We start from the raw sequence: 17,439 nt of genomic DNA on the forward strand, positions 1-17,439 counted from the left end.
CCAAATCGGCCCAGCCACTCAGCCGTCCTTAATGAAGCAAATACATAAACTCGTTAATATTTTTAGATGGATTTAGAAGCTATTTTGAACTCTCCATTTTCGTAGTTGAGCAAACCTCAATATTTGCTTGCTTTGGAGCTGTAATATACACGTTTTTCTTTTTTTAAGAAACACACTTTTAAGAAACACGAGGCTCAGAATGTCTAAAAACTAAGAAACATCTAAGAAACATGCTGAGGCTGAGAATGAGAAAATAACATTTTTTAATTCGGTTTTTTTAAGAACCTTCCAATCCAGCCTTTCATATAAGGCTGATTATGTCAAAAAGTTTAGAAACATGTAAGAAACATTTAAGGCTCAAAAGGCCGATTTCTTAAGAAACATTGAGGCTACTTGGTAAAACTAGTTTCTTAAAAAAAAACGTGTAACTTTGATACCAAACTCTAATACCTATTATTTGTTTTTTAATGATTTTTTAATTACTTTTTATTTTTGTTGATTATTTTGTGATATATTTTTATTTTCTCAAATATAAATAAATTATTACCGCCGTAAGATTTTTCTTAAGAACGGCTTACCTATAAACCTTTGAGTTACCATCTTCCTCAATTCGAATTACGACGTGAAACTGTTGTTTGTTGACTCCTTCAAAGACCTCTTATAAAATTTTGGTAAAGCGATAATCATTTTGTGAATTGGCGAACATTCGACAATAGTTTCGTGAATTTAATATTGCACTCGCTACAATAATTTACCTCCATCAGATTCGAACCTCCAAGATACGAATATTTCTGTAATTCGAAAAAATAGTTGGATCCCCTCAACTTCAGTCTGTTAGCGAGTCAGTCTGTCAGTCAGTTTGTCAATAATTTTGTCTACCACCCCCCCCCTTATTTTAAAACTTTGTAGAGCGCTTGGGACATCAAAATGGGCCGATTTTGACTGAAACATTTCACACAATATCCTCAGGGATGTTTTTTCTTTTTTTCAAAATTTTCGATTTTCGGGGCCTGGGCCCAGTTCTTTACGTCAAAACAATGACAAGCTAAAGTTCAAGCTTAGCTATTGATTTACAATGGAGCCTAAGAATGATGAAAAGATACTAAAGTGAACCAGTGCGGGTACACGTTTTCTTTTTCGTTCGTTCGTTCGTTCGTTTGTTCGTTCGTTTCGTTCGTTCGTTCGTTCGTTCGTTCGTTCGTTCGTTCGTTCGTTCGTTCGTTCGTTCGTTCGTTCGTTCGTTCGTCTGTTACCAGCTTTTCTCAGGATTGGCTCTTTAGTTTTTTCTGAATTTTTGCACAATGATGCAAAATGGCAATACCTAGACTAGTAAACCACTACGTTGTATTTCGCTGCAGATTAAACTTGCAATAGGATCTATTTTTTTATATGTTCACTGAATTTGTCTTTCCAAACCACTCTCCCGTGGCAATTTCTTTTTTTTATAAGAACTCTTTATATTATAAGCACTATTCCCGCGTTCCTGTGTCCAATGAATGACAGACGCTTGCTAGTCTAGGCAATACCCAAAATGTGACGGAACCCTATTTTAGAATTAAAAAAAAAATTTCGGCCGAAAATGCCGGAAATATACGCCTGAAAACCCGGTTTTTGGTATTTCCTCGAGATTGTATCATTATTTTTTTCCTATTTTTTGCCCAAAGATGCGTATAAGCAATACCCGAAATGTGGCCGAGTCTTCCGATTTTTCAGAAACAAAATAGAAATATGCCGCATATTGCCGTTTTTGCAGATTTTCATTGGGCTGTTTCCTTTTATATTCCTTATATAGTTTTGTTTTTCACACAAAAGCATTATTGATAACAATGCCCACCATCAAGCATGATTCAATTGTCAATGAAACTGATTTTTGCAACCGGAACTTTGTATTTCTTTTTTCCCTACTCCTCGTCCCTCTGCCCCCCATCAACAACCAATGATGCTAATCAATTTCGCTAAACGCTATATTTCCTGACTGATTGTTTTCATTATTTTCTCCTTTGCTATCTAACTTTCAATATCAGGTAGGTCCATTCAGCATGTAGCTCGTTAAAGTTTGAAGCCTAAAAAAGTTCTTAATATTCTTATTTTCACTGTCTTGTCTTGTTTCTTGTGCAATCTTTGAGAAATTTGATCTTTTAGAGTTCGTAAAGCCTTAAAGAGAAAAAAAGAAAAGAGAAAGTTTGAGGGCCAAGTTCAACTCTCAGATCCATCATAATGGAGAACACCGATCTTACGAAAAATGTATTGGTCAAAGAGCTGCTTGGAAAAGGATTGTCAAGGCTTCACCTACTGGCCGTGTAGGAGCAAGCGTATATACGTATGTGTATCTTGTTCTTAACATTTTGATGTGATTAACCCTGATGGAGTCTTACCAAAAACAAAACGTAATCGATGAAGAAATCAAACAGAGGTAATTTGCAAAGTTTTCACCAATGGCTGTTAGATGTATTTCCATGATTTTTACATTTTTAAGGTCTGGCAGAGAAGTAAGAAGCTGTAAAGAATTCCAAACTATTCCAAACCATTCCAAACCTAAAGGAAGATATCTTTTCCGAATGATTTAACAACTGTCGGTAAGACATTGCAAACTTTCGTTAAAATTAGTTCAAATATTACTTGTGCATACACTTCTAATAATCTAGTAACAAAGCTTACTTAAGACTTTCTCTCCGCTATGTTAAACTCAAAATGGAAAAGACCAGGAAAAGCTCTGATCAATTAGTGCACTCTGACCTTTTTGTCTGAAGTAATAAGTGTACTCTGACCCCTTTTGTCTGAGTGCATCTCATTTCTAAATTGTTTTTAAAACTAATTAAACAAGGAGGTCTTTTTCATTGAACTAGTGACCTTGGTCCTCATTTAAACATTCAAATCTATATTAGGGACCGTTTTTCAAATCAAGCTCAATAATATGCCTCAAACCTCTCAATCTTACATCACAAGGTTCAATATATTAAGTACCTTGACATGTCACTCAGGCACAAACAAGGTCTATTTATGTCGCCACAACTTTTTCTAAGGTGTATTTTGGTTTGGTTTGGGTGTGGTTTATTAATAATTGATATCTGCATTCTTCTCTCTACTTTTTTTTCACAGGATTGAGGACTGAGGCATTTCCTTACATAAAGGTTGATTGATTACGATGCAAAATCCATCCTCTGTGTTGACTTTTGAAGATGTTGCCAAAACTGTGAGTTTTTCTGGAGTTATTAACCTGTGTTGCACACGCAGTTGCTTTAATGTTCAACTAGCTTCACTTGGACGTTAGATTGGCATTGTTTTGACGTCCTACGTAGGTTAGATTGTAAATCTTCTACAACGACTTTTCAGTTAAAGTCATTGTCTTCGTGGCCCTCATCTTAGTTACTGTGCGGTTTCAAGAGAAGAAAAAAATACAAGTGGAGATATACACGTTTTTTTTTTATAAGGAACCTTAACTTTGCTCTGAGCCTGGAGTTCCTTATTTTTACAGAGAATTTCAGTCTCAAAGTTCCTTATCGAGTTCCTTACTACATAGGAAATTTTGAACTTTTTGCCCCTTGAAAGATCAAAATTTGGTCAAATTAGTCCCAATAAGGTACATTATTTTCAAATCCACTTATTCTCAGCCTGAGCAGTTCCTTAACAATTCCTTATTTTTTGAACCATTTTCAGCCTCAAGTTCCTTATAAACGTGTTCCTTATAAAAAAAAAAACGTGTATGTAGAATATTAAGCACGATTTCGTAGAGATTTTCAGCAACTTAGTGCTCAAACGGTTACCATAATTGGGTGGCTTGGTGAAAGCTCTTAGGCGAAAGATTTAGGCTTCTGCTAATGCTCTAGTGGAAAGAGTTTCTCGCAGATTTTCTATACAGGAAGTATATATATAGATCTTAGCGACCGTATTGAAGTGGTAGAGCATCCGACTACGACGTGCAAGGTTGTGGGTTCCACCCCCAGCCGGGTCATACCAAAGATTTCCAAAATGGTACTTGATCCCTCTCTGCTTGACGCTCAGAAATTTGGAGAAGGATCAAGGGTAAGTTGAGAAATCCAGGGAGAAATAGTGGTGCTCTTCCCTACCTTCGGGTAGATGGCTATTGAAAGAGAAGACTTCGGGTCTCCTCTGACTACGGAGGAGGCGAGGGTTTTCAGTTTTAATCAGTGATTCAAACACCTAAAGATATATCTTTACTTATGAAATAAATAGGAGTCGAGGGTTTTCAGTTTTAAACAGTGATTCAAACACCTAAAGATATATCTTTACTTATAAGATAAATATTTAGAATGTGAAAATTTGTTCAAAACAGCTTTATAAGATTATCGCTAGATGATCATTAGATCATAGAGCATCAACGGTTTCCAATACACCTTGGTTCCGGTTTATCTGAGTAGGTGGTCGGGTTTTATTGGCTTTATATATGAGTCAACAGAAGGCTTCGATAGCCAAAATGTTAATAACAGTTAAGAACATTTTAAGACATTTTAAGACGCGAACTCTAAAACACCCGATTTTGAAGTTACACAGAAATAATCACCAAAGGTGAAAGAAGAACATTTTTAAACTTAAAAAGTTATGAACATCCGAAGGCTTCAAAAAAATTTTTGGATCGGCGCTAGTGCCAGACCCCGAAGTCAGAGAAAAGAATTTTTTTAACAGTCTCCCGACCGTGTGCTGGATTTTCTTATTAAGAACGCGTACTTAAAGCTGTGTATTCGTAATCAGGCCCAATTTGTATGACTGTATGGCAATGACGTGTCCATAGCTAAAGGGTGTTTCTACTGGTTTTAAGAGTGGTAAAATTTGAGCATGTTGACCACGCCCCTAGTTATTGTGTTTGTTTACTTGTTCGGTCACTTGTTATGATAAACAAACAAACATACATACATTTTTCCCAAAATAATGAATTAATTCGAAACTGAGCCTAAAAAAGGTTGAAATAAATCTATAATCTAATACAAGAATATGCATATAAATGTAACGAAAAAGGGCTAGAATTTCTACCTTCGTGAAGATATTGAAAGTATTTGGTTCCCCTTTTTGTTTGGGTGAATGACTCTTTTGTCCTTGGTGTTACCTCTTACCCAATTAAACTGCAAAGATTGTGAACTTGTTGCCTTAAAAAATACTAGCCGGTACCCGGGGTTGCACGCCAGTTGAGCTGTTGCTGAACGCACTTAAAGTCCTTTGGATGTTAGAGGAGGCAAGCACGGTGAAATTAAAAGTAAGCAAAAATCTCTTCAAAGTTTGACTCTAGCCCTTCAGGGTGACGTATTTTACCATATTTGGAAAAAGATCTTTAAATTGCGTCCTCCGAGAGTTATTTTTTTCTCGACTGCTCTCAAGTCGAAAATGATCAGAAAGGACGTCATTAAAATTACAGCATACCGGCGACCCGTGCCGTCCGAGATGACTCTGCAATCAGATTTTTTTCTAGCTTTACTCGCTTTACATTTGCCGTAGATCTTTAACTTTTCTGACCAGGTCTTGCTTTTTCCGGTTACAATTGAATCAAATCTGATAAAATCTCAACTTGATCCTTCCCTTCCTTTTATTTTCTTACAGTATGAAAACTTTGAGTATCAAAAGTTTCGGCTAGAGAGCGAGCGGACCGGAATTTTTGAGGTGACAAGCGCTATCTACTAGATCTTCATTAGATATAATGGAATTGATAGTAACTTGAGCCACGCCTGTCTCTAAATTGAAGCCTATGCTAGCTAATTAATTATATCTTTGAGCTCTTGATATTTTTATGTCTATGATATTGCCTAGCGCAGATTTGTTTTAATTCTTATCTTACATTCTCATCTGATTCCTTATCTAAGGATTTCAAAGTTATGTCATCAGTAAATGTTATACTTGAGGTCCTTAAGGGTAGAACTTTTGCATCTGAAAACGATTGTAAACACTTGAGTCTGCTACTGACTAAACTTTCATTTCATGATGAATATTCTTAACTTTTTAGGGAAAATCATCCTAAAATATTCTTAGGTTAGGACCCAAATTCAAACTAGATTTAACATTTAATACATACAGCATAAAATGGCATTTTGTGAAAGTAGTGAGCCTTACTTAAGGCTAATTGGCAATTTACAATTGAAGACGCCCTAAAAATGACATTCTTATCTTCAGTTGCCAAATTCCATGATGGTAATATTCTTATCATATTCTAGATTTTTTGGCCAATTTCATAATGAATACTCTTTATAAAGTATATTCTAATAAAAATGTGTGTAGTCAAGTATTTTTGACAGAGAATAGACCTTTTCATAAATTACGTCATGAACATCAGTTGCCTCGTTTTGAAATTATTGCCATGGTGATTCACTCCCAGTGGATTTTATTAAAACTACTTTCTATTCATTAAAAAATCTGTCTGTCTCAAGGGACATAATTACCATGGTAATTGTTTGCATACGAGGCAAGTGATGTTCGTGACGTAATTTATGAAAAGGTCTAACATCAAAATTGTCAAATAGCAAAAAAAGAATAATTGCAAATGTCAAGCGTTTTTTTGCAAAATTTTTACCTGGAAGTTGATCCGAAGAAATTTGTTTCGGACCGTTTGTGTTTTGGACGTCAGTTTTATTAAGAAATCGAAGCTGCCTTATTACCTGAAAAAGACACATAAAAAAAAGATTTAATTACTTCTATAATAAATCATAAATGACAATGACAATGACAATGACAATGTCCTGACAAGCTCATAGAACATATTCGTTATGCAACTTTGATAAAAGTACCTTACTCAACAAATTGTGTTAAACAATTTACGTGTCTCCATGGAGCAGCGGACTTGCGATGATAATTAAAGTAATAGTTTTTGAAATTAAAGCAACTAAAAGAAGTATGGTAAAAGAAAATTTAGAATAATTATAATTTTGGATTTGGATAAAAAGAACGTAAATTTGAATAAAATGATTTAATATAAAAAGAATAGAGTGAAAAATTAATTGAAAACTGATGTAGACTTTTAGAAATCATTTAGCCCACGCAATGTTTGAGCATTAAAGAAGCATTACGTGGTCATTCATTAACGGTGTCAACTATAAACCCATTCTGAACCGGAAATTTACTATATACATATTTTTAGTTTTCTTCCATATTAACACAATTGCATAATTGTATAGTTGTTTGATATTTTCTCCATCCTTTTTGATTACATAGCAAACTTAATTTTTCTGAACAGTTTGTCCAAATGCTTGTACGAGCATAAAATTTCCTTTTTCGTTGACTCTTCTTTGTCAGCATTGTTCATGCACCGCTTTCAACATCTTCTAAATCATTCACTGAAAAAAACTGTCCGGAAATCATCCTCGAGGAAAATTACCATTTCTATTGGAAAATATGACTGTCGATCTCTCTTCACCACTCAAAAGGGCGCTATGATTTTAAGCCCCTTTTTAGTGCCCTCGTGTTAACTTCACTGAATGACCTCAAACGTTCTCACCTATGGTCACTGAGACCGAGATGTGTCTATTCCGTCAGCACATTACTAATCCAAAGAGGTTTTGAAAATGTGGTGATTTGAAAGGTTTGCTGGTTCTTGATCCCTGTTTCCTCCAGGTTTCAAAATGTTTATTGTAACCCAGCTGGCACACAACGTTGTTTTAACGTTCATCTAACGTTATATGGACGTTGTGAACGTTAGATAAACGTTGAAACAACGTTGTGTGCCAGCTGGGAAACGAGCTTTTATGCGCTGTGATTGGCTACAAATAGGCATGTTTTTTTATAAGAACATCCAAAATTTTTGAAACCTTCGGTTGTTCTTAACATGTTCTTATTTTAACCATTTTGGGGATATTTTTGACCATTTTCCTAAGAAATAGGGTGTTTTGAGTCCACGAAGCCTTAAAATGTTCTTAACTTGTTCTTAACATTTTGGCCATCGAAGCCTTATTTTTTATATAGTTTGTTCATATTAAAAAAAAACGTGTAGCACGCAATCCAGATTTCGAATTTCCATTTTATGTATACACACAGAACAGAAGACAACAAATCTATTTTCATTAATTATGACCTGTCATTTCTGTCAAACTACCTCCTCCCCTATTAGCGGTTCTGCGGTTCGAGTGGTTTTGTGGAACGTTTAAATATAGATCAATAGTTGTTTATGAGGTTGTTTTAACCATGTTTTTTGGAATTAGTTACGACATCATGTTAATGTAATTGTTGGCAGGCAAGCTGGCAAGATAATCTTTGCATTACCGGCCTGTACATATTTTCTCAAACAACATAAAAGAGGCCCCCAGTGGTAACTTTGATCACGATATCACGCTAGCTCTGATCACGATATTGCCGGTTGGTTCGAAACGCAGGAGACAGGACGCAGGAGACAGGACACAGGACGCAGGTCATACAAACTACAGACCGGAAAATTGTAACACACTCGTAACATATAATGTATAAAATGTTTCTAAAAACATTATACGCAGCAATGGAAAATTATATATTATACAAAATACGCTATTTAAAAGATTTTTAAATGACAAGCCATCAATCCTAAATATTGACAAAATGACATTTAAATTTTGTAAATGATGACGCTAGCACAAAATACAAGGTGTGTACATCAGTTTACAACAAAATGTTTTTTCATGCTCAATAGGATGCTGATGGTGCAAGTTAGTAGATATAGATTTATATATTTTGAAAACATTAAATGCTCCAAGAGAGCTGTTTTAGAGATATGAAAATAGTGACGTCATTTTCATCAAAAATACGAGATAGGGAATGAAAATATTGATATATTAATAAAATACAAACCTTTGACGCTATTTTAGTCAATTTTTGTTATCATACCCAAGGTGATTCAGGAGATATAATGAGATATGATATAGCGATTGTGAAATAGCTATTTTCCTGTTGGGGCTGTTTAAAGATGAGATAAATATTTTTAACACGTGTATTTTGTGTATAACATATATGTCACATGTCAATGACATTGAAAAAATATCTGCTACTATACATGCGTGATTTATGTGTAATATATAATACAAGTATTACAGGTCCGTGTTATACACGGCACAAAATGCAAAAGCACGTGGCAAGCATGTGGATAGATTTTGACATTTAAAAAGGTTCTAGACCAATAAAATACCTTCAGAATGATATTTCTAACAATTACAAGTGTTTTTCAAACATTTTCTTTGTGCTTTACAGCAATTAAAGCTGACCTGTCAGCACTGACCTGCGTCCTGTGTCCTGCCTCCTGGGTCCTGTGTCCTGCGTTTCGAACTAACCGCGATATTGCGCAATTTTTTGTCTTCAATCACGATCACACAAATCAGCAAAAAAATGGACAATTACGCATCCCTTTGAAAAAGTCCAAACCACGTATCACGGCTCAAAAATCTTTCAAATCACGATCACGTTTTGACCTCTCATCACGCAAAAATGTCGAAATCACGTAATCACGCTGTAAAAAAGTCCGTATCATGTCATCACGAAAACCGCTTGGGGGACCTCATAAAAGGACAGCACACTGGCGCATGGAAGCGTTCAAGTATTCACTCTCCCTCTTGTCCCTCTTGCTTAACATTTGTCATCGCAAACCTTTATATCAGATATACTAGGTTTAGAATGTTGGGTATGTGCAGACAGGATCGCTGAATCCTGACCTCGGAAAGATTTAATTTTAGCGAAAAAGTAATAATGTCCTTAGAGAGATATTACCCCACTTCTTTATCTGTGCCAGACCTAAAGCGCTGGAAATTTTAAAGCATTAGACAAACGATTAGTAGAAGCAAAAACAATTTAATTGGGACGGGGGTTTCACGAAGGAGTTTTGTAATGTTTTTCAGAAAACACAATATTCTTCATAAAAAATATTTGACATTTTGTCATCTGTTACGTGTTACTTAGTCAGACCACCTATATCGAATTAAGAGTTACATTGTACTGTGTGAGGGCGTACTATAATATGTTCAACTTCAAAACATATAATTTACTTGTGGTTGCAGATGTTTATTTTCTTTTTTTCTACTCGTGTCGGAATTTTTTCCCTTTGTCTTCTTGGACGCTTGATGACATCATTCATTGACTACTGAACACCTCTCCTCAATGCAACTGGTTTAAGCTTTCTAGTGTCTGATGGATTACCGATTTTCTCACAGGTTTTAGAAACAACATTTGTTACTTAAAATTTATTGAAATTCAGGACGTGTACAACCAGTGGTACAATGGATTTCCGGTTTGAATGCGTGCTTTCTCGTAAAGTGCAAATTATACCCTCCGCTTTCTCAGTGTCGTTTACGTGTCAAGGTGGCTGCTCGCATCTACTAAGTTAAGCACTGCGGCTCCTCCTCTCCTGACCTGAGATCAGATTGTGATTGTTTTCTGCACATGACGCTGAACCTTTAAAGGGATGTGTGAAAACAAACAATCTGACGAATAAACAATCTCGAAATCGTACTGTGTTCGTCTAAAAGGACTAGGAATGACAACAAAGTTGCGTGATTGTGTTTACGAATAGGGCGCTGTATCAGTTTTTTACTTTCCGGCGCACAACAAGATTCTTGTTGTAGAATTTTCCGCGGGAGAATCATTTTCCTCAGATGTTTAAATTTCAAGCGCCTTCAGAGGTTTACCGTGCACGTAAGAAAATTATGTATATATTAATAGCATTTTATTTCTCCATAGGATTTGAAAAAGAACATAATTAAAATGATTTCGAAAGGCCTTGACACACCCTGGGTGACTTTGGTCGCTTTAGTTTTTCATCAGTCGGCAATAAAAGGGAAAGTAAAAGAACATTTTTACAAAAATCCCATCAATTTTTCATATAGGTGTCAGTTTTTTGTTTAAAATATAGACTGCTTTGTCTTTGATGGTTTCTTTGAGCCCTCTCGAAGATCAATTTATCTGAAAAATAATAATAAAAATAATATATTTAATTTTGGAAAGGTTAAAAGAAGACCATATGGGAAGGTGAGTCACTGTACACTTTTTTCTATACGAACAAAATATATCGAACATAAGGCTTTGATGACCGAAACGACCTAGTTTAGAAAATTTTAAGCAATGAAGTATAAGCCCGAAGGGCTAGAATCGAATCTCCTTGGTAGAATTTGAAGCCAACAAATCCTACCAAAGTTGCGCGGCCTTGAGCGGCTCGCCTGGTTTTTACACAAATGACAGATTGAAACTAAAATTTACCGCTAAATTTCGAGAAAAAAAAAATCAATCGTAAACAAAGTAATTGCTAGATTCAATCTGTCGTCAAAAATACGCCGCATTTTTTAAGACTTCACTTTTTCTTGCCTGAGAAAGGTTAGAGATTCTACTCTAGCCCTTCGGGCTTTAAACTCAATGATTTTAAGGCTTTGTGGACTCCTAAACACCAAATTTCTTAGGAAAATGGACAGAAATACATAAAAAATGGGGAAAATAAGAACATGTTAAGAACATTTTTTGGCTTGAAACTTCGCTAAGAATCCGAAGGCTTCAAAAATTTTAAAAAGGTATTTGGTTTTGGTTGTCCAAATTAGATATTTTCCTCCAATTCCCAGCAAATATCAATTCATATTGAGCCTTCATCATTTTCCTCGTTTGTGGTACTTTCATCAGTTCTGTTTCCCCCAAAATATATATTTCCCCTTTCTAGGAGTTATCATTGACTGGAAAAATTGGGAAACAGGCGTTTGAAAAAAGGTCCTCGTTGGATGCTTTCGAAGGGCTAGAGCAGAATCTCTAACCTTTCCCAGGCAAGAAAAAGTGAAGGCACTTATTTCCTATCCAGAACACGCTCAGAATGCGCTGCAATCACGACGACAGGCTAATTTAAACTTTTGTTTGTTATTAATGAAGAATTTCCATTACAGTTAAGTCAAAGCCTCAAATTAGACTGCAGTAAATTAATGACTGTAAATACATAAAAAGCTTTAAGAAAGTAAATCAACTTATTAAAATGGGAAGTGCTGTCTGCTCAGGAGTATCAACTAAAGTTTAAAGCTATATCTAAAAAAGGAAATCTATTGTACAGTTTAAAGGGGGGGGGGGGTTTTCAGGGGTCTTAAATACCGTCATACCGACAAAAATTTGGGTCAAATACCGTAGTACCGTCGATAAAAGAAGCCTAATTACCTAAATACCGATACCGTTAGAAAATGAAATACCGTAATCCCGTCGTTTTTTTCTGGTAATACCGATTTACCGGGGATAAAAAGGCCCAATACCGTCGTACCGTAAAAGTGAACCCCCCCCTTTAAAATTTCCTAGTATTGGGGAGACCCAACACACAGGTTGCAAAATAAAAAGTCTGAAGACAAATCACGCTTTTACTCGAAATGTTTTTGTGCTTGTTGCATGACATTTATTTCTGATTGGTTCGAATTTATTGACACTATAATAAAGTTATCAGCTGTAAGTTGTAAAGCAAGTAACATGGAAATAAAATCACGGGAACCTTTTTGAGTAATCATATGTTTTGACTGCATTGATATAATTTTGCAACCCGTGTATTGAACCATTCCATTTTATATCCAAACAGCGGGATAGACAAACATTTCCAGGGGGTTAACAGAGAGGAACTTCTAGGGGGTATAAAAAGGTATTTTTTCATTTTTCCATGGGGTAAAAGGACTTCAAAATTTCCAGGGGGCAAAAGACTGATTTTAGTTCGTCCACTCTCACTTTAAGACATGAAAAGAATTTTTCCAAGGTATTCACACATTTCTAAAAAGTTTTCTTTGCCTTGAAAAGGTTTGTCCATCCCCCTGTATGGAAATTTTATGGAACAGCCCATTTATAAGTTCATTCCTTCTTAAAAAAACTAACGAGTCCGCTAATGTTATTTATTATATATATATGTTATTGCTATAGTAACGCTAATTTACAAGTCATTTTACACCATGATAAATTCCTAACGAGCTCAAGTAGTACATATCCTATTCAATTATTATTCAATTATTGCATTCTGGACAAAACGAACTCAGTATAGTGGTTAATATATATCATACATTCAATGATACGGAGATTGCGGATTGGAAAGGACGCGTCATATGTCGTCTGCCAGTGTGACCTCTTAAACTTTGAAAAATGGGTCAGCCCCTTTTTATGATGTAAACAATAGATAGACAATTGATAAAGAAGGGATCAAAAGGAATTAAGGTCATTATCTGCGTGGTTGCAATAGAAAACAATACCGGTCGAGAGGTGTAGTAGTATAAAAGGACTAGGACCTCGACAGCTTTGGAAGTCAGACTGCAGATGATCAATTTTGACCTTACGGAGCACCCAGAGGATTCAATTTTTTAGGAATGATGTGTCATTGTATCGATAGACAAATGCTGATATCAAGATTTTTTTTAGTGTGGTGGATTATTTCTTATATGGTGAGTTATTACTTATTTTTTGCTTTGTCTTTATTTTTGCAAATATTGATTCTTGTTATTTATATTTTTCAAGGAGCAATGGCCAGGGGTCATAGGCGTCAACGTCTCAAACCAGGGATTCGTGGTTCGAATCCCCGCTCCTTCCAATGTTCTGTTCAGTTCATAGATAGCCAAGCCGGCTGGCCGTGGACCCCGTATGAAAACAATCGAAAGACGAAAGTCCTAGATTACTGGGCTATCCACGTAAAATATCGACTCTATCTATCTATCTATACATTTATACCGATTCTTTTGTTTTGCTAGTGTTTTTGGTGGTCCAGAATAATTGTCTAGATCTGCATCTGCTGCTTGAGATAACGCTTTTTTTTGCTTGTCTGATATATGGATAAGGACCACAGCACTTTTTAAACAAAAATTTTTAACAACTTACGGGGAGTAGGTGCGCCAGCTGAGCACAAACTTTGAGAAATTCTCATGCTAATTCTGCTAATTCTGCTTTATCAACACCTTTTCTTTCTACAAGAATAACTTAAATGTACTTTGACCCCTTCTGATTTATAATAGAATATCAATTGTTAGAGCTTTTGGCCATAAAGTGGTTTTTCACATTCAACTATCTACCTTCAAGATGCTGTAATTTTTGATACAGTGAGGCTGTGGAAATACTTTTGGAATAAAGTTTCTTCTTCTTTCTTCTTTATCTCAATTTTTTTTTTAAATAGAACATTATTTTTTTATCGGCAATATGTTTCCAACTGTATATTTCTTATAGAGATGTATTCGTTAAGAAATGACTTAAAAAGCTTGAAATTATCAAATGTCAATCAACTATAGTGCAATAAAATCACTGACTGATTTTAACTTAAACCAGGTCTTCTTGTAACACTCCATTTGAGAAGAATGTATTCTGATTAATGTCTATATACAATATTATATAGTATATTAGCTCCATATTATGTAATGGTTCATTAGGTCAAATATTAATTAGTAGGATATGAGCACTTCTCATTATTCTTGAATTTAAAAAACCCTGCAAATTTTTGATACGACAAAACTGATTACTTCTTCTTCTACTTTGATGGAAATTATCAAGTCAAAAAACCTTTCCTTGATCTTTAGTAAATGCCCACTTATCAACAATTTTCAAAAGACTTTCTACTGGAATAATTCGTACACGTGGTAGTGAAAAACCTCTGAAATCAAGAAAATCTAGAATTTGTAACACAATTTCCATCGAGTAAATAATCCAGATTTTGAAGCAATATTGCTATCATCACTTGATTTTATAAATGAAAACCATTAAATATGAAATCCTACAGTTGATTGAAAAATTTCAAAGAATAAGTCATACATCATGGGTGTGTTCGATATAAAAGATTTGCTAAAGCACTCGAATGTGCAACAACACTATGCAACTTGCCTGTCAACAGTATATGTTTTACTTTTTTGCGGTTTTATTCCAATTAAAATGCAATTTCTTGAAAATTAACCGACTAATCGAAGTGTGAATTGCCCTTTAGATTCCTCATACAATCTATTTTAGTTTTTTTCATGTTATAAGAATAGAATTATTAAACTTATAAAATATATTATGCTCCTTCAGTTATTGTGGTTTACACGATTTATTTAAAATCTACACTTATATAAACCGGTGTCCAAAGTTTCAGACAACAGGACAGCTATTAATACATGCATTGCCCGAATAATTTACACAGAAAATAATTAAGTAGGGTCTTTTCAGATTTAAAGTATCATAAGCACTTTAATTGTTTCCTTACAGAGTTTAAATTTCTTATAAAAAATAAAAATTGTAAATTTATTTGCAAGGCTGGTCAAAGTAAAATTCCAACCAATTTCACTTAAAATCGTTGTTTTTGTCTTCTGTATATAGGTAAACCTCAAAAATTTTTTGAATTTTCAAACCACAATTTGAAATTTGCTAAGACAGGTTGATCATCACTACCTAGGCTCATTAGGAAAAACGAAGAGGACCAAGCTTGCCGTCAAATAATTTTTGAATGAATAAGATAATTTATCTAATGGTTGGATTTTATACCACACTCATCTCAATTTTGCTGACAATGCTTAATCTTCTTTTCCAGATCAGCGTCTCAAGTCAAAACGTTGTTCCGCAAGTTATTCGCCGGCAGAAAGGAACGCTACCTCCTGGTTTGAAAGTTCTCGGAAGACAAACTCTACCACGTGTCACTAACGCACCGGTTTTCACCACACCAAAACCAGGGCCTGGTCGTGAATGCAAGCAAGGAGCTGATCCAATTACTAAAAAATGTCCGCCGCCACCTGATAACGCATTTCGTTTCTTTGGAAGGAAAGTTTACAAACCACGAAAGGTGAATTCAACGACTCTTACCGCCAAGAAATTGTTTGGGCGTATTGCCGGGCGGTTTTGGAAAATGAACTTGAGTATGTTAAGGAATCAACAACGTAGTCAGAATTTAAAGTAAACAAAGAGATGAATAATTCAGTGATAGTAACAAGACATAACGAACCAGCCGGTAAATTGATAAGCTGGCGTCCAGATGCCCCAAGATGTGTTGGTCGCCCTTATGTTACTCTGAAGTCGATTATTGAAGAGGAAACTGGTTTTGCCGGTAAAGATTTGTTGACATCCATGTTAGATCGAAAAAAATGGAAAGAAAACTTTGGTAATGCTTCACCACACGGATGAATCAAGGCAAGGCGAGGTAAGTAACAAGAGAAAGCGGCGGATAACATACCCTCACTTCTAGTGGAGCTGGGATATGAATGGCTGATATTGTTGTTATATCTGGCACCTCGAAAAGATCTACAATGAATTAGTACGTGGCAAAATCGCTTGAAACGTTTAAAAAACTGTTGGTTGTTAACACTGGTTTCAAAGCTGGCTACTGCATGTTAGAATTCATTGCGGTAGGTCTATTTTTTATATCTGTTGGTTTTTTTGATTGATTGAATATAATTAGACTCTATTCGATATTTAAAGAAATCACGAACCAATTTAAGTATAATCAATATACATATGGGGCAATGTATAATTCTTGTATGGGTCCGCCTGTAGGCGTGTAAATTCCTTGCTATAAATAGTCTTTTTACAACAGTTTATAGACTTTGCTCAACATTTTTATCTCGGAATTATCATAGAACACAAGGAAATATAACGTTGATCAGAGGCTATTCCCTAAAAATACATGAGTTCCAAAGCTTTTTTACACCTCCTTCTCACAGACCCAGTAGGGTATACTAGGATATATCCGGGGTGATATTTTGGACGATTTTTCCAGTGGGAAGGGTTCCCAGTGGGTTTTTGAGAAGGGGGTGTGTTCTTAGCTCTGATATTAGTGCATATTGTTGTGAAAAGAGAGCAGAAAGGGTATAGTTTTTATTCTGCTGAACTCCAGTCCCAAAATATTTGATTTTTTTAAAACCCCTTCTGACAATCCATCTGATTGGATTCGCTTTCACTTTGCACGCCTTTCATGGTAAATTCTGACCTTGGTTGTTCAAATTGCCTTAGTCATTAGCCTCAGATTGTATTGCTCTTATCAAGGGGAGCTGTTATTCTTTGATCTCGGTTATCATTTAACTTTGTACTAAATATTATTTATGTTGTAAATATTGAAAATCTAAAGAAATTTTATTTGTGCTATAATTTTAGATTTTTTTTGGTAAATTTGTATTTTTTACAGATACATTGACATTTAAAACTGTTTAGTTTTAAGAAAAACTTTTAACAACCGACAGGCTTACACGATATTCTTTTTATGGGTGTAATCTTTGCTGGTTTTGCAATAATCTGTTAATTTCATTTTTGGCTCGAACGGGGGGGGGGGGGGAAGAGGATATAATGTCTGGGGGTAGTGAAAAATCTACAAAATTTGGCTTGTCTGGGGGTTAAGCTTGCTCTGTTTGGGGGTAATTTTGCTCTGTTTGAGGGTAATTTTGAGTGCCCAGGGGGTCAACTAATGCTTGTCCGGGGGTTTAGACCTGCTGTCTGTGGGGTCAAAAGTCACAATATCCGGGGGGGGGGTTAATTTCTAAATGATGTTATATCCTCCACCCCCCCCCCCCCCTCATATTCAAATTTTTTTTCTCGAAAAGCCCAAGGTTACTTCTAAAG

The 17,439-nt window shown here is 35.3% G+C and overlaps 1 long non-coding RNA gene across 1 annotated transcript; it reads left to right on the forward strand.

The window, feature by feature from the left end:
* Window positions 1-12,942: 12,942 nt before the first annotated feature.
* Window positions 12,943-17,058, forward strand: LOC136820136 (uncharacterized). The gene is made up of 2 exons (XR_010848530.1): window positions 12,943-13,322; window positions 15,425-17,058. It is a non-coding gene; the product is annotated as an uncharacterized lncRNA (long non-coding RNA).
* Window positions 17,059-17,439: the final 381 nt, after the last annotated feature.

The sequence above is a fragment of the Clytia hemisphaerica genome, unplaced genomic scaffold, assembly GCF_902728285.1.
Source record: "Clytia hemisphaerica strain Z4C2 unplaced genomic scaffold, Clytia hemisphaerica genome assembly, whole genome shotgun sequence".
In the NCBI taxonomy this organism is placed as follows: domain Eukaryota; kingdom Metazoa; phylum Cnidaria; class Hydrozoa; order Leptothecata; family Clytiidae; genus Clytia; species Clytia hemisphaerica.